Below are 18611 nucleotides of genomic sequence, written 5' to 3'. Positions count from 1 at the left end.
GAAATTCATTGCTGAGTTGGCCATGCTTAATGTCTTCCTTGTGCATGCTGAAGCCTGACTACTGACATGTTTATTGCCCCTTCAGGCCCATTGTGTTGAGCTGGTCAGAATAAGAGCTGGAATTCTGGCTGATCATCAATAGAACCTGGACACCTTGGCAGCGATGCAGAAGCACACGGTTACTAGTGTGAGAACAGAAGTGTGGCTTAAGAAATAGCAATAATTACAATGATTCATTAGGATGACATCACCTAACTATGCAGTCCCAGACTCATCCTGTAGTTCTTACACACTGTGTATTTGCAAACGATAATCCCGTCCTTTATAAGAGTCAAGTCAAGAATCCTTACGCCTAACACTGACTTTGAAAGCCCAAGTCACCTTGATTCATGGCAAGAACTATGTTTTGTTTGAATTGAAATCTTAAAAAAAAGAAAGAAGTGATTGACAATCACTGTGCTTTAAAGACTGGCCATTTCTGCCTAAGAACAGGAGGAATTAGTCCTTTACCTGGTCAATTTCTCAAGACTTTAGAACAATGAACAAAATTAGCAGGATGCTTTGATTTCCTTTGTTTTGAAGGGAACACTTCTGCCTAATTGTAGGCATTTTTAGAAAGCATCAAGTGGTCTGAAAATGTTGGTGGCAGCAGTAGCAGCATTTATACATCACCATGCTCAAACTACGGTGTGTGAGCCAGAAGTCTATGGAAATGGGATGTTAGAAGACTGCTCCCAGGTATGAAATTTGCTCACAGGTCCCAAGATAAATCCTGTTGTCACCTGTTACTCTGCACACCTCAGGCTCAGAAAGGATGAAGGGAAGGGCGTGCTGTGAATGTGATGGCCAGGGTAGCACCATTCTGCCCCACGTTTTGTACTGTCTGAGACGTCTTGCCCGCTAGGCTCCTTGGGCACCTACCTTGGCAAATGGTAGTCCAGTCCCAGCTTTGTGCCCAGCACAGAATAAACTGGCAACACATTTAGAATCATCTCCAATTCTCTTTAGGTAGTTAGATAGGTGGGAGCACTGGGGAGATAGGTGGAGGAGAGAGAGGATGGTCCAGAAGATGGCAGTATGGCTGCCTTCAACATAAGGGGGCTATACTTCCTCTAAATGAGCACCAGCAAGAAACTGGTGGGAACCTGATGGCCACAACTGCGTGGCAGTGACAAGGACCTAACCGGACATGACTCAATGCTCACTGTAATATAATTAGCATTGTGGCTTAGGCCCCCAGTGGGGTTTTCTGTGTGCATCAAGGGTAAGGACATGCACAAAAGGGGCCGAACATGACTAAGCATTGCAGGGACAACAGCTGTCAATCAATTAAAAGACCACCTCTAAGCAAGGGTGTAAGAGAAGGGGGCAAACAAAGATGTCACCTTTTCCTCCCTTGGATCATCCTGCTTCTCATTCTTGGAGGTGTATTTTCCTTTTGCTAGTAAATTCCTTAAAATCTTCCACTACACAACTCTCCATCTCCCATCTGAATTTTTATCTTTTGGATAAGACAAGAACTGGGGTCTTTTCCCTTCCCATTTTGGGGTAACACTCTGACTGGTAACTTGGTTTCTCTTTGCAGTGATGACTTCAGTGTGTGGCTTCTGGAAGTTCACAGCCATTCTATGTTGTAGATTTCTTCTCAAAAAATGAAGGCTCAGACTTAAGTAAGTGCTGTAGAAAGCGTTTTAAGCTTTTCTTGCCATGTTCTTACTATGATTGATTTTCTTAGCATTTAAACCAAGAACTAAAGAAAAGTGTGTTGGGGGAGGGGAGTGAGGAGACTCAGCCTAGGAGACTGGAGCAACACCATCTGACCTCAGGGCTTTTGCTGTCTATGAGAGGTTCTCCCAGCAGAGAAACACTGCCCAGATAGCTTGTCTTAAGTGTTCTTTGTGCCATCATCAGATTTAATGGCTACCTAGGAACTTTCACATGAATGTTGTTTATCAAAAATCTGAGCTCAGACAGTCCATTTCTTATCTTCCACTTGCTGTAAATGGCTTAAATATACAAAAAAGAAAAAACACATATATTTAAGGTTCTGTATATCTTAAGGTAGGCATCATCAACACCCTACTCCTTTCTCCTGGGTGGTGATCCTGCCTATGTGTTCTCATTTTCTCTGGGTGATTTGGCCACACCAGCTCCTTTTGGATCATCCAAGCATTACATCAGCATCATTGCATGATCCTCCTGCCCACATTGGAAGGATCTCTGTGTTCTATATTAGCTCTTTTGCACCACAGGTATGGCATAAATATGGACCATCAGACGGGCAACGTGCCTGCCCGTGGCTGTCTGCTCTCACTCTGTCTTCAGAGGTGGCTGGCACAGGCCCAAGTCTCCTGTCTGTTAGAGAGACTTGGCTGTGTTCTTAAGGTCTAGACCTGCTGTTGAAGCAGAATGTATAACTGCCTACATAATGAGGTTTCAAGGATGAGAAGCCGAATCTGTCCCTCATCACCCGAAGCTGTCTAAGATTCAACTTTGAGAGCACTGTCCTTTTATCTTTAAGCACAGTGTGGAGACAGTGGGAAGGAATTAGCATTTTTTAAATCTATTATGTACCCGGTATTCTTTCAGGCAGAACCATGTATCATTATCTTATATGTTTAATCTATACAAGAAAACTGTGAAATCGATGTTATTATGCCCATTTAATTGATGACAAAACTGAGGCCTAACAAGAGCCCAAGTCACACAGCTAATAAGCGTGGAACTACCATTAGCTCACCGTCAGTCATTAGGGGAAAACAGGACTTGAACTCCAATCTGCCAGACCTCAAATGACTTACAGGCTGGGAGGAATCTCAGAGCAGTTTTCCATTAGCAAACAGCATCTCTGGGAAGCAGAGATCACTACTACATGGGAAGGGAAAGGAGCAAGAGGACTGAGTGTGTAGGGTGTCACTGGCAGCCCATTAATATGTTTGCCCAGGGGCGGTCTGCAGGTGGCGGCTACAGTGGTCTTTCTTGGGACTCCAGTGGGACTGGGTCATGCAAATGTATGGTCAGAGAGCACCAAGCTGTATGGGCCGCTGGATCCCACTGAGTCCAGTTCCCTTTCTTCATTGCAGATGGAGGAAACAGACAGGAAAGGACTTGCCCAGGAAGATTCGCCTACAGCGAGTCAGAAGGCGAGCTGAGTCTGCAGTCCTGCTCTCCCAGCTCCCAGCCACTCCAGCTTCTCGCACTCTCTATCTTCTTGAATTGCCATCTTGGGTTGTCAGTCTTAGTCCACACTTCAAAATCCATCAGTTGATAATGTGCCTGCTTCCTACAATGAGAGAAGTAAGTTGCAAGGAGTCTTTATTTATATATATCTTTCGGATGAATCAGGCTCGTTTACCCAGGAGTATATGTATATAATCACTCATATTGCTAGCCATAGCATTCACTCCTACCTCAACATACATATATTGCAATGCACATCCATGTCATAATGCCTGTCGGGGTATTAGCAAGGCTTCATAACACGTGCCTGACTCACAGACATTCCACATTTCCCCTCAGCCTTCCTTTCCTTATTTCTGGAAACTATAAGAACGTTTTCATTCTTCCAAAAATGAATAGGACAGAACAAAACTTCAGCTTAGAGAGTTAATTATAGCTTTTAATTTCAAATTTACCTCTTCATAAGGTCACTCACTGACTTAACAACCGTCTTACCCCAAATTGCCTGCAGCTCATATTCCCTCCTGGCTTTCCAGGGCTCTGCTGACTCATAACAGAAAATCACTTTACCTTCCAGTGCCTCAGGTTTCTCATTTGTAAGCGCGAGAGGCTAATACAGACCAGCTTTGAGGCATTTTTCGTGACAAGCAGTGAAAAATGAGGGCAAGCTACATTGAAGCTTTCTTGTACTCCAAGGAGAAGGCTTTGCTCAAAGGTCTAAGTGATTGTGGGGGCCAGCAATTCAGTAGCTCATTTGATTCAATATTTTTTTTACAATTCTATCATAGAATTTAACACAAGAGAGGAAATAAACATGACTTCTGGAAAGACATAGAGAAAAAAAAGTTAATTTCCTTTGCTGAGTTCTGACCTGATGAGAATCCCACTAGCTCAGAGTAGATCAGAAAAGTGATCCAAATGTTCACATTGTGCAGAATCCTCAGAATCTCTAAGGAAAGGAAAGGAAAATGAGATTATTTTGCTGGACCAAAAGTCACTTGAAAGATGGAGATATGACAAAACTTCACTTCTCTCTGCATACATCGTCTGTTATTCCTAAGGCACACACCTTTTATTACTGTTATGTTTTGCTTCCGTGTAGGAAATGATTATAATCTAGTTGCGGTGTTTATGGGCAGAGAATGTTACATATTAGATTTGAAAGGATTAATGAATTTTTTTAACTGCCTTCTTCTTTGGTAAATCATGTTGACAGGGATTAAAGGTGTTTTGTGTTCAAAATAATTCCTCCAGGAAGTGGTCACAGGCCATGTCCATCTCATGTTACTCTCTGTGCTACCTTTGTGCCTCTTTCGTGGATCTGTTCCCATCATTCCTTGGTAGTTTATGGTGTTGGTTTGCAGGCTGTCTCCCATAAAGAGTGGGGGTCTTTTATTTTTTTTGACTTTGATGTATTTTTTTTACTTATTGTCAGTTTACAATGTTGTGTCAATTTCTGGTGTACGGCACAATGCTTTAGTCATATAAGAACATACATATATACATTTTCAAATTCTTTTTTATCATAAGTTACTACAAGATATTGAATATAGTTCCCTGTGCTGTACAGTTTACTTATTTTATATATATTACTTAGTGTCTGAAAATCTCAAACTTCCAATTTATCCCTTCCCACCCTCTTCCCCGCCCTGCCTCCGTAACCATAAATTTGTTTTCTATGTCTGTGAGTCTGTTTCTGTTTCATAAATAAGTTTGTTTATCTTTTTCTTTTTCTTTTTTTAAGATTCCACATATAAGCAATATCATATGATTTTTTTTTTCTCTTTCTGGCTTACTTCGCTTAGAATGACATTCTCCAGGGACATCCATGTTGCTGCAAATGGCATTATTTTTATTATTTTTTATGGCTGAATAGTATTCCATTGTATAAATATGCCACAGCTTCTTTATCCAGTCATCTGTTGATGGACATTTAGGTTGTTTCCATGTCTTAGCTATTTTAAATAGATGGAACCTCAAAAAAAGGAAAAAAAGCTACTAATTGAATTAATGAATTGGTGAGTGAGTGGGTGGATGGATGTACCAGACTACAAATATGTAATTGATCAGGTGTTTGACATATGAAAACTAAAGGTGCTTCTAGTGTAACCAGGAAAAAAAAACCCAAAAAAACAAAAAACAGTGAGGTAACTGTGGCCCTGATGGAGGTGCCTTAAAGCAGTGCTTCTCAAACTTCAATGTAAATGTGAATCACCCTGGAATTTTGTTAAATACAGATTTTGACTCATTACATCTGGGTTGGGGCCTGGTTTTTTGTATTTTTAACAACCTCTAAGGTGATGTCCCAAGACTTCCAGGACCTGCCTTAGACAAGCTGGAGCCAAAATGATGGGACAGCCTTGGGTGTGGCCAACACTGAGCCCAAGGCTAACAGGGTCCTGGGGTAGAATTACAGTGGGTTCTTGTTCTTTGTGGTAGCTTCATTCTACAAAGTCACTGAACACTGAATTAGCAAATACTGAGCCACTGGCCCTGGGGGAAATGCAGAACTAGGTCTCTGTGAGCTTCAGCTCATGGCATTTTGGACAACCAATCAATACATAACCTTTTTTTAATGTGTTTTTCTGTTTAAGGCATTTTATTTAATATATATTATTGATTCATTGGCATTAAACTCATGAGCATCAGTGCTGTAATTCATGTCTGAGTGGTTTATCTAACACATGTACTTTCCCATCAGGCATGTCACCACCTTCATTCCCTCAGGAACACTTTAGACAGCCAATACTATGCTTGGAGGCCATTATAAACAGCACAATCACCCAAAAAGGCACAAAAATGTGAGAAATGTGACATTAAATACACTGTCAAAAGCCACATGTTTACAGTGTGAGAACTGAAGTAAGAAGGCACAGGTCACCTTGTTTGACCTCAGCTGGGAACTTGCAAACCCAACAACTCAAATGTTTCACCTCTCTGCACATGTCTGCTACCATCGTGAAAATGTTATGAGTATTGATTTGGGGGTTACAAATAAATTGTAGTGAGTAGGTGAAATCACAGATATAGACTCCGAATAGTGAGGATAGACTGTATAATATTCAGGTGAGTGATAAGCCCAAAAAGACCTGATAATGGCAGCAGCTTCTGCAGAACAACAGCAGGAAACTTCAGGACACCATGCTGAAGTCATTGGATACTTCTGGGAAAGTACAAAGAGAGTCTGTGAGTCTCACTGGCCAGCGGGCAGGGACCAGTGTGAAATCCCAAAAGAGCACAAAGCTTGTGAGTCTCAGGACAAGGCAACAGGTGCAGTACTAGCCATGTTTCAGACATCATGGGGGAAATGAAGGCACTGCGATCAGGCAAGCCCACATCGGTGTTCCCACATAGTCATTAGTTATAGAAATGTCTCCCAGTCTGCAGTTCTCAAACCTTCCCACCCAGGTTCCTCTAATAGCAGAGTAGAGTCAAAAACGGGTTTCCAATTAAGAAGATGTGACATATATACATATATATATATATGGAATGAGTGGAATATTACACTGCCATGAAAAAGAAGGAAATACTGCCATTTGCAGCAACGTGGATGGACCTAGAGAATATTATGCTTAGTGAAATGTCAAACACAAATACTATATGAAATTGCTTATATGTGGAATTTAAAAACATAATACTAATGAATGTATATGCCAAATAGAAATAAACTCACAGATATAGAAATGAACTTGTGGTTACCAAAGGGGAGAGGGAAAGGGGAAGGATAAATTAAGAGTATGGGATTAAAAGTTACAGACTAGTGTGTATAAAATAGATAAACAACAAGAATATACAGCATAGCACAGGGGATTATAGCCATTATCTTGTAATAGCCTATAATGGGGTATAATCTGAATTCTGCTGTGGTATGGGTGGTATATATGTGTGTAATAACATATAGTTGAGCATAATACAGAATCTCTGTGCTGTAAACTTGAAACTAACACAATATTGTAAATCAACTGTACTTCAATTAAAAAAAAAACATATTTCTGAGAAACTGTTTCAGCAAGGTCCAGTGTTATATTCTATCCCATAAAATAGCCAGGTTTGTTTTAATATAAGTGTTTCATATTGTTTACCACCAGAGAAACTGACCTTCCATCAAATGGGACCTCGTGCCTTCTCATCCTCCAGACACATCTTATGGCCCAAGGGGAGGGGGCCTGGTCAGCTTGTGGGCAGGGGTGGGGGGCTCTATCAGCCTGTCTGTTGGTCATCTGGATTAGTGGTTGGCAAACAACTGCCCATCAGCCAAGTCTGGCCCACCACCTGTTTCTGTAAATAAAAGGTTTCTTGGAGCACAGCCATGCCACTCATTCAGTATTGCCTGGGGCTGCTCTCACACGACAAAGGCAGAGTTGAGTAGCTTCAATGGGAGGCTCAAAAGCTCACAAAGCCAAAATTATCTCCTGTCTGGCTCAGTGCAGAAATAGTTCACCCTCCTCTGGTCTAAATGGCTGTGTTGTTCTTTCTTAATAATTGATGTTATTACTTTCCCAACTTTCTATGTAAAGAAGCCCTTTAGATGTTAAAAACCAGGCAAGCCTGAATTCAGCCCATTCAGTTGGTTATCAGCTCATATACTGATTTCTATGGAGTGAGCCAGATCTTCATTTAGGGAGATTCACCTAACTCAAGGGGAACCCAATAGGGACTGGGCCAGTTACTATGAACCAGCTTGGTTAGCCTGAGCCGAGCCTGTCCCTCCAGACTGGGAGGGCCAAGAGAGTTTTATATCATGTGAATGCAAATGCTTCCTTGTGTAGATGATTCCATAATAGGTGATGAACAGGGGGTGGGTAGTGTTTAGACTGTCTCATACTGATCAGTATAGCTTAAAAGAAGGAATTTAAACAGAAAGGGGCATACGGAAAGGGAAGAAGTATCCACGTGTAGGGCAAGGAAAGGGATTTGGTCCTCAAGAGTCTGGCAGCCCAAGGCAGTTGAGGGCAGGACCTGCTAGGTCAGAGTTTAAGCAAAGCTTTGAGAAAATGCTGAGGGTTTAATCTGGGATAAATGTGACTGACAAATCCAAAGGACAGGCACTGGGCTAAAAATAGCAGATAAGCCAAGGGGACGGAAACACAGATTTGAATCAGCAAGAGGAAGGGTAACAGCAGAGCTAGGAAGCATCTAGAAGCTTGCACCACAAAGGGACGAAAACTAGCTTTTGCCTTTAACGGTTTTTGGATTAGTATTTGGAGTTTGGGCCACTTGAATCAGTCAGAAGAAAATTGTAGGCGCTTGGAAGAGCCATGCATTCAATAAACAGTTTTCAGAAGGCTTCTGAAATTCTATTCTTTTTTCTCCCTGACATTCAGGACAAGACTTTGAGAATCACACAGAAAAGACCTTGATTCCTCAGGGGCTGGGAGGTGAATAGTACCAGGTATTGGGGAGCAGACAAGCAGAATGGAATTTGTAAGACAGAGAGCGTTACTTGGAGAAGTTTGAAAACTTGCTCCTAGAAGGGCTTGGCTTAAAGGAAATAAAAAGAGAGATTCACACCCAGAAAAATCTCAATGATATTTTTTTCTTAAACTGGGCACTACAGTTTCTGTAATTATGTTACATATGTGACAGCTGACTGGCTTTATATATTGTCACACGTGGGTAAAGCACTCCAGATAAGATGGCTCGTGATGACGGCTGCACAATGTGAATGCGCAGTAATGCCAGTGAGCTTCTCATTTAAAGATGATTGAAATGGTAAATTGAATGTTATATGTATGTTGCCACAATTTTAAAAATACCTCCCCAAATTTAAAAGTACCCCGAATAGGTGCTCCTTTCCCCCTGCACATAAAATGAGTGGGCCATTTATTGGGGATTATCCACTGTTAGTTAGAGACACAGGCACTTCTTCTTGAATGAGGGAGCAATGTCATTTCCCTTGCTTTCCATCGGCTGCCGTGTTGATGAATGGAACTGGCCTTGCGGTGAAGATGCCCTGGAGGATAGGTGAGTAATGAATCTGAAGGAACCTTAGTTCTTGCCGGCAACGTGGAGCAGCTGGTACACTGTCTGCTGGATTTCCAGCCCTGTGAGAGGCTACATTTCTCTTCTGTTTAGGTCTTAGGAGTTGGAATTTGTCTTACTTCCTACCAAAATCATCCCGATGTATTCTGATAGGTGCCAGGTTCTCCTCCAGACACTGAGGCGACAGTGGTGAGAATGGGCTGGACAAAGGCTAATAGTGATTGGAAGAGCAAACAAAGAAAGATGACTTCAGTAGAATAATCTATTATGGCTATTGGACCCCCCAGTTCTGGTCATCCTGTTGATGCTACCCTTGGTTGAGTAATTTGAATTTAAGGAATGTGGTGCCAGCTGGTGCCTGCCAAGGCACTATGATCCCCATTCCTGGGCTCTCAGATGTTCACCTGCAAACCGTCAAAAAAAAAAAAAAAAAAAAAGATACACCCTTTTCTGGCTTGCATTTGCCCTAACAGAATGAACAGCCCCGGGAAATGGCTAACCTCACTGTAGCTCAGGCTGACTCGTCTCAGGCCGTGTCTTGTCCTTATCGGAATTATAAATCTACTGTCTCTTCATGGACCCTAACTCTCTTACCTCACTTATAGCCAAGCAAAAATCTGTTCCCTTGTCCCTTTGTGTTCATAGCCCCTTCCTCAATGACCCTGCACATTCACCCTTGATGCTCACACAGGCACCTGTTGTCTGTGTGGCCTGCTGTCATCTGGGACAGTGTACCTAATAAACTCCTTTCCTATTTTTACCCTTTGTCTTTGGTAAATTATTTTACTGCCCATGACACCGGCCCTCCATGTGCCCCCAGTAGGGAAGGGGATGGATTCTGGGGGAGCAATACAAACCCATAGTAGGAGTTGAGTTTTGCAAAGGAGAAGGAAATATACAAGGGAGCTTAGGGGGGACACTGTACAGGAGGACGTTATGACAGGGGAGGCAGGAGGGAGATCGCGAGGTGTTTCTTTTATGGAACCCTTTGAAGGAAACTCAGCAGCAACCCAAGAATGTGGATGAAAACCAGGAGAATATGGAATGAAAGAAGCCAAGAAAAGAGCATTTAAAGGAGACAATGGTCAACTGTGTCAAAGCAACTAAGAGATCATAAAAGATGCAAACTGTCAATTATCCATTAGATTTGACAAAAAGGAAACATCACAAAAGTAGCTTCTGTGTTGAGAGAGGGTGGGAGTCAGAAGGGAGTGAATTGAACGGGGAAAGGAGGTAAAGAAGTGGAATCAGGGTTATTTATTCAGGAGCTTAGCTAGGAAAAGGAAGAGAAAGATATTGAAGGTTGTGTACATTTGATGGGGGAGGAATGGGAGGAGAGATCTGAAAGGTCTCTTGGAAATTCTGTTGCGCCTTGCTGATGGAGAACCTCTAATACAGAGAAATGATTGAGGTCCTTTAGCCCTGATTATGTCACCAAGGCAAGTTTGTGTGCCCGCTGCACCATGAGACCAAAGAAATTGAAACGTCAGAGTTTGGAGCAGAGAAACGTTTATTGCAGGGCCAAGTAAGGAGGATGGGGTGGCTCATGCCCAAGAAAATCCCAAACTTTCCCAAAAGGTTTTAACAAAGCATATTTAAAGGCCAGGTGAGGCAGTGGTGGGGGGAGTCACAGCATACACGATCAGCTGTGCACAGTTCTCTGATGGGTTGATGTTGAGGTAAGCTGGTGGTCAACACTATCAACACCTCGGTGCCAGAAGGTCTGGGGGTCACATGCTGAGGATCATCAGGTAGTTAATTTCTTCCCCTTGGTGGTGGTTTTTAATATCTGAGAAACTCAGGAAATAAACATAGGATACTATTGTCTGGGTACTTCAGAAGGGAGCTGCGGTGGAGGATTTGGGGGTGGATCTGACCCTGGAGGCCCTTCCGAGTCCTGCTCGGTTACAATTACAGGCCCATGTCACACAGTCAGTTTGGAAAGGCCTGTTGGTAAAAGGTCTACCCTGTGATTCACACATTGAACAATGGGAGTAAAATGAACAGGCTAGGATTTCCCAGCAGCACACTGGATTTGTTGAGTCTGGCTGTGAAAGTCATGGCTTTTCATTCATTGCGGAAGGTTGTTTTAAGCGCCTTTCTCAGCCAGATGTGCTTGCCCCACAGTTTCAAAGCAAGTTCAGAGCTTATTCAGCAGAAATGTTAAAGTTCGGTTTCACTTGTAAAAGTTGTCCATATAAGGTAAGTGATGAGGAAATCACCCCGGCCCCACTACACAGAGAGGGAAAATAGCTCAAATGTTTAAGTCTGTTTCCTTTTAGTCTTTTTACCATTCGTGTATTTATAAAAGGCCCCCTGGATCTTAGTTTTCACTAGGCCTGGGCCCTGGGAGGAGCAGTTCTGAGACGTGAGGTCTAGGCCCTCCCTCCATGAGCTGGCAGTACATTTGGGAGTGTAATTCACACAGAAGTGAGCAGTCATTCAGCAAGGTGGGCTGACTGTCAGGGCCAAGCCTGGGGTGATGAGGGGGAAGCTGTATCATGCAAATCCAGAGACAAATTCTGTCTTTATTTAAAATTTTAATATTTTTGTTCATTATGAATTTTTTCACTAATTTTGATTTTTTTTTTAAATTCCACTACAACATTATATATCTCACTTACTGAGTTTTTAGGGCCCTTACATTTTGCACCCAAGGTGAATTGCTCCCTCACCTCACCCTGATCCAGGCCTGGTGACACCTTGGCTGAGAGATGAGCTTTAGTTTCAGACACACATCAGTTTAAACCCATCTCTTCTACTTAGAAGTGTAACTTGAGTGAGCGAGTTACCTGACTTCTGTCAACTCAATATCCTCCTTTGTAAAGTGGAGATAATTAAATTGAGTTAATACAGACAAAGTGCTTAGCTTAGGGAGAGCAAATGTTCAGTAAATAGACTATTTTTCCAAAACCAAAGTGAGTAACTTAGATAATTATGAAACAAGAGCTCTGTCCAAGAGAAATTAAATGCAAACCATAAATGTGATTTCACATTGTCTAGTAGTCACTTTTAAAAATGTAAAAATCAAAAAGTGAAAAAAATTAGGGGGGAGGGTATAGCTCAAGTGATAGAGCACATGTTTAGCATGCAGAAGGTCCTGGATTCAATCCCCAGTACCTCTTCCAAAAATAGATAAACCTAATTACCTACTCCCTCTTCCAAAATAAAATAATTAAACAATACAATAATAAATACATTAAAAAATTTTTAAGTGAAGAAAATTAATCATGTTACTTAACCTTGTATATCCAAAATATTATTATTTCAACATGAAATCAATATAAAAATTACTAATAGGATATTTTATCTTTTTTAATACTAAGTCTGGGAAATTGGGAACATATTTTGTACTTCACAGGACACCTCAATTTGGACAAGCCGAATTTCAAGTGTTCAGGTGGCTACTGTTCTGGACACACAGATACAGACATTCTCTGTAGATTGTTGGAAGCGAAAGCCATTGGGACAGAAATGCAGGGAAGGAAGATCTTTTTCTAATCCCTTTAGTAGGGAACTTTGGAAAGAACACAAGTCCAGGACAGTTTCTACTACCCTTTAAATAACTCTCATATGGCCTTTGAAATATGAAAGACTGTGAACACTTGGGAACACAAGTAGAAAAAAAAAAATACCCAATAGAAAAATCGCATTACTTCCTCTTGAATTTTGACTAGCTTATCAAACATTGTTCACTTATTCTTTTATTCTATTGGACTCTAAGAACATCTTAATGTCACATTGGCATAGTCATCATGAATTTGAAATACTTTGCATTTTAAATTAGTCTGTTCCTTGCCCTAAAAATGAAAGGCATTTGAAAGTGTAACACCCAGACACTTTACAGGTCGAAAAATGCAGTCCCAAAGGGGAAAAAAACCCACTAAACTAAAAGTTGACAAGGATTTATAATTTTAAAGAAAGTCTTGTTTAGGGCCAAATTCTTGAGGAGAAATTTGTCTGCAGTAGTCTATTTCTTATAGAAAAGGGGAGAATCTGTGTTTGTTTAATTCACTTAATTCACTTCTGTCAAGAAAAAAGAAAATATTTCCCAAGGGCTACATGCAGTATCTTTAGGTACGGTGTATGATCAGAATCAGTTTTTTAAATGTTAGCTCCAAGTACATTGGCTTCCTGGCCTCCCTTGGCCTTCCCTGTGGCATATTTACTGCTTTATCACACAGGTACCACCAAATGTTGTAACTGAGCAGGACCCTGTGGGGCCTCCAGGGTCAGATCCCTCCCCCATATAGTCTGCTGCAGCTCCTCTCTGAAGTACCCAGATCATAGTATCTCATGTATATTTCCTGAGATTTTCAGATGCTAAAAATCACCACCACAGGGAAGAAATTAACTACCTGATGATCAAGAGCACGTGACCCTCAGACCATCTGGCACCAAGGGGTTGATGGTGTTGACCACCTTCTTACCTCAACATCAACCCATCAGAGAACTGTGCATAGCTAAGTGTGTACCCTGCGACCCCCCCCACCCCTTATGTTTAAATATGCAGAAACTCTGCGGGGAGATCAGGGTTTTCTCGGGCATGAGCCACCCCATCCTCCTTGCTAGGCCCTGCGATAAACCTTTCTTTGCTCCAAATTCCGATGTTTCAGTTTGTTTGGCCTCGCAGTGTGTTGAGTACATGAATTTGCCTTTGGTAACAACATTAGTGAAGAGTGCAGACCAGGACTGCATTTATGACAAAAAACCCAGCTGGAGTTGTTTCCAGACTCATCCAGAAAGAAATTGCTGCTTTTTTGGCATGCTCATAGTTTATTATTTGTGGCATTTAACATTTTACTTCAAGTCAAGACACAACTTGGGAACACATGAATTGACTCCTTTTGGAAATGGCAGGGATGAAATTTCCCCATGACCCATACGTCTTTAAGGTAAATGTTGAGACATTCATGGTGCATTAAAAAAGAAGTCTTTCTTCCTCCAACTCCACCTTCTTGGATTGGGAATGAATGTGCCAAATCTCATGTAGAAATCATTTTTGGAGGCTTTTCAGGTCAGAGGACACGGAAAAGGAGGCTGTTTAACATATGGCAGCCTCACTGCTCCACCGGACGAGTTTCAGCATTTGCAGCATCACCTAAGAGCTTGTTAGAAAAGCAGAATCTCAAGCCCCACTCAGATCTACCAGATCATCTTCATCCTAAAATCCACCAGATGATCCCTTTGCAGATTAACGTTTGAGAAACACGGATCTATAGAGTACAAACGTCTTCTTAGTTTTGTTTAAATAATCATTGTTAAAAGACAGCACAATAAATCATTACTGTTACCATTTTTCAAGTTAAAATAAAAAGTTTCCATATTTAACCATTTAAATACCTTTAAGATTTCCCTTCCAATAATGTATCATAGCAGCTATTTGAAAGTGGCTGTGACTTGAGTGTTACTTTAAAGAGTGTGTTTTCATGTAATCTACAAGTATCATGTAATCTCTACAGATGTTCGCAGTGTGGAGAGTTGTTCTTGGGCAACCCCAATGCTTCTGAAGATGAGGGTTGGGTATTTTTAAAAGCTTTCCTGGGGAAACTCATATGCAGCTGGGACTGAGAGCCACTGATGTCTCCAGAATGTCTGTTCCACAGCCTCAAGGTTCTTGCAGAATTCAGACCCAATAAAAGTCTTTTTTTTTAAATGTAGTTTTAGCTCTAGTTCATTTAAATGTGTGGTCCTGATACAGGATAAAAGGGGGTGAGAGGATGGCCATGTTCCATGTCCCAGCAAGTGAGGGTCCTTGTTTCCTCTCAGGAAAGGATTCAAAAGCAAGCCATAGTAGAGTGAAGGTAGATTTATTCAGAGAGATACACACTCCATGGGCAGAGTGCAGGCTGTCTCAAAAGGGAAGAGAAAGGCCATGAGATGTGGGATTGTTAGTTTTTATGGTCTTGGTGACTTCATATCGCTAATAAGTGTGAAGATTATTTCAACTACTTTGGGGAAGGGGCTGGGATTCCCAGGAACTGGGCCACCATCCACTATTTGACCTTTTATGGTCAGCCTTGAAACTGTCATGATGCCTGTGGGAGTGCCATTACAATGAGCTTATATTGAAGGTCAAGGTCTACTGGGAGTTGAATCTTGTGCCATCACGGTGCTAATTGCTGTGTCATTCTTTTAATGGTTGTGCTCTGCCTGCTTCCTGCCTGTCTCAGTCCCCTCTGTTGAATAATAAAGTAGGGGTTTCTTTCTTGCCTTTCCCAGTTCTCCTGGTTTTCAAGTTCTCAGTCATGTCATACCCAGTCATTCTTATAATTCTGCCCAACTTGACTCATTAATCATCTCCTTTCACACTTCTGGTCTCTTTCCAGCTTTCCAGAGTATTTCTGGAGTCCAGGAGCCCAAAAATAGCATCCCAGATGTGTCTACCTCCATTCTCCTCCCTCCCTTTTCTATGATAGTCTTCAGAGACAGCCCAAAATAGCACTGGCCTTTTTCTTGCTGGGATTCAAATATTCTCAGGCAGTTTTGGATTTTTAAAATGAAAAAAAAAAAAAAAGAATCTGGAATATCTAAATTGCATATCCAACAATTCAGATCACTGATTGATTTTCTCCAAAGCCATAGGTTATATTTAAAAACTAGAGATGCTTGATGGAAAGGTGCTTGAGCTCAGAATGCAGTTAGGTTTGAACCTTCTCCTCTCCAGCCCTGGGTCAACAGCCGTGAGAAACATCTCAGGGCTGGTTTCTGGAGCAGATGATACCCCTATCCTGCTAGGTTTATTTTAAAAGCATTTTAACATGTTTTTTCAATGAATAATATTAAAAATCCAAAGAATGATGAATTTAACCACACTAAGTTAATTCTGTAAAACAGATAAGAGTAGCTTAATATCTAAAAATAAATTTCCACAGAATTTAGAAAATACACGTGTTGTGCAAGTAAGGAACCAATTTGGATTTGAGACTATAGCTGTGAAAATGACCTACATATTATATTGCTATCTGCTTGCTTTGGGGATTGTCTTGATTAGCCCTTAGGTAGCAAAGCCAGTGCTTAAAGAGGAAATAAAAACTGTTGTTTTCTGTTTGCTACCGCATGTCTAGAAAGCAAGAACTCTGGATTGTGCTTTGATCTTTCCCTCAGGCCCAAGCTTCCCTTTACTTTGTGTTCTGGGCTAAAAGCTTTCTGCAGCCTATAATCTATTTTTCCACTAGATCAGTCTACTAGTTTCGTCTTTAATAATTCACATCGGCATTGAGCCCTAAGACAGGAAGACTTGTCAAGCTGGCGAAATGAGAAAACCAGTTTAAAGATGGAAAAGAGCATTAAGTGATTGCCTTGGGTTTTGAGTTCACTGTGAAGAGGAGTGGAAGGGTTCAAAGTCCTGGATTCGTGCAACTTCTCCAACCGATATCTTGGCCAGCCAAGGGCCCCAAATCAAGCAGGGCAGTGTACTTTGCCAGGAAATGGACTTTTCAGGATAGTGCTTTGAAAATAAAGGGGAAAAACACTTTATGAGACCTTACTATTATCCCTCAAGGGGATGCTTACAAGTTCAGCTTTTACTAGAAAACTATATAAATAAAGATGCTCTCGAATGCTTTAAAGTGTGAATGATCAAGATATAAAATTTCAAAAAAATTGATGTAGGAATTTATATATGAAATCATAATCAGCTTAAGTTGTCTTGGGGAAAGAAAAATGTTATGTAAATGAATAAATATCTATATATTTTTAATTATAAGTACTGTCAAATAGGCTACATAAAACTCTTGAAAACATTTCTAAAAGAGAGACATTTAAAAATATATGTGCGTGTGTATGTGTATAACTGAATCACTTTGCTGTACACCTGAAACTAACATTATAAATCAAATATACTTCAATTAAAAAATTTTTTTAAGAACCTACACATTTTCATATGTTGCTAACTCTCTGTTAGATAGTTTGACTCCCCAGTGTATTAACAAAGTCCAAGCTGAAATCCTGAGTGGACTTCTTCATCGCCAACCCATATTCAACCTACTTTCAGCTACAATTTCTAACTAATTCAGCTCATATGTTTAAAGACCATAACTTGGCTTCAGTGCCAGCCAGGACAAGTCTGCTAATGAAGAACAACAAACTTAACCCCTGCATGGAACCCTTATTTCCCTAGACCAGGACGATCACAGGGAAAAGTCAGTCTTCAGTAACAACCACAGTGGGATCAGCTCTAGCCCCAGCAACTTTGTCACTGGGAGCGTAGACACCCCCACGCCTCCTGGCTGGCCCTGGACATGCACTGTGGGAGGCGGGGGGGTGAGCATGGGACTGACGGGTGTCGGGGGAAGTGCCCTGTGCTGCTGCTGCTGCTCTTCCCACACCTGGTCTGTGTCTCCTCACTGCCATGTCCCAGGCCATCAGCCCCACCAGGTACTGCCCATCTCTCCTGTGGTCAGTAGGAGGCACTGGCCTCCACTTGCCCCATTGGAAATTTAGGCCCTTTCTGCCCAAAAGAAAAAGAGATTTTTACTTCCAAATGGATTGTTTCATCTTCAACCCTAGATAGCATGGCCTGAAGGAATGACAGTTCTTGGGTCTCTTTTGGGAGTATTCTGTGTTTCCCTTTAACCCTGTAGCTTTAAATCCTCCCAGTATGTGTAAATACTTAGGGAGCTTTTAAAAATCTATTTAGACACAGGCCTTAAATTTTAATCTAATTGATTTAAGGTGAGGCTCAGGCTAAGTGTCTTTGGAAAGCTCCCAAGGGATTTTAACATGCAGATGGTGCTTAGCTGGAAAATTGCCCCATCGAGCCTGTCTGTGAGTCCAGCATGCTTGGGATGAAGTCTGGCTAGCCACCAGTGGGCTCTATCCTTCCCCACTTCCTTCCTTGTCTGGTTGAGCATCTCCCTGTCTGCTTGATGTTGCCACATCCCCGCTCTCTCCCACCAGGTATGACCACCTGCGCAGTCACCAACATCACTTCTACTCACCCCAGGAACCACCATGGAGTCAATGAGGTACCATCTTCAGAATTAGGGCCACCAGGCCTCAACACTAATTATAATAGATACTTTACTCTTCCTAAGTGCCAGAACTGTTCTAGGCACTTTACATTTATTATATCATTTAACCCTCACGTTAAATCATTTACTTCTCACAACAACCTTATGAAGTAGGCACTTTTATTGTCCCAGTTTATAGATGAGGAGACTGAGGTGCAGGGAGGTTGGTAATCTGGAGGTAAAATCATTAAGAGAGACCCCCAAGATTCCATCCCCTGGTTTTTCAAAGACAAATGTGGATACTGCCCTTGACGGGATTTTGCAGACACACTTTAAGTGTCAAATCAATTTCCCTTAAGGTTCAGAGATCCACCCAGGTACGTCTGATCCCATCAAGGGAGCCCCTTAAAAAGGAGAGAGTTTCCTCCAGCTGGCAGTGGAAGAGGAAGTCAGAGAGATTTGAAGCATGAGAAGGGCTCAGCATGTAAATGCTGG

At 41.6% G+C, this 18611-nt stretch overlaps 1 long non-coding RNA gene across 1 annotated transcript; it reads left to right on the top strand.

Moving 5' to 3' along the window:
- The first annotated feature begins 516 nt into the window (after positions 1-516).
- LOC116660469 lies at positions 517-7476 on the top strand. Its single transcript, XR_004316007.1, has 4 exons — positions 517-738; positions 1586-1670; positions 3084-3297; positions 7269-7476. It is a non-coding gene; the product is annotated as an uncharacterized LOC116660469 (long non-coding RNA).
- The last annotated feature ends 11135 nt before the right edge of the window (positions 7477-18611 follow it).

This window comes from Camelus ferus, chromosome 29 (assembly GCF_009834535.1).
Source record: "Camelus ferus isolate YT-003-E chromosome 29, BCGSAC_Cfer_1.0, whole genome shotgun sequence".
Lineage (NCBI taxonomy): Eukaryota > Metazoa > Chordata > Mammalia > Artiodactyla > Camelidae > Camelus > Camelus ferus.
The sequence above is the reverse complement of the archived record's forward strand: the minus strand, read 5'-3'. Positions and strand labels throughout refer to the sequence as shown.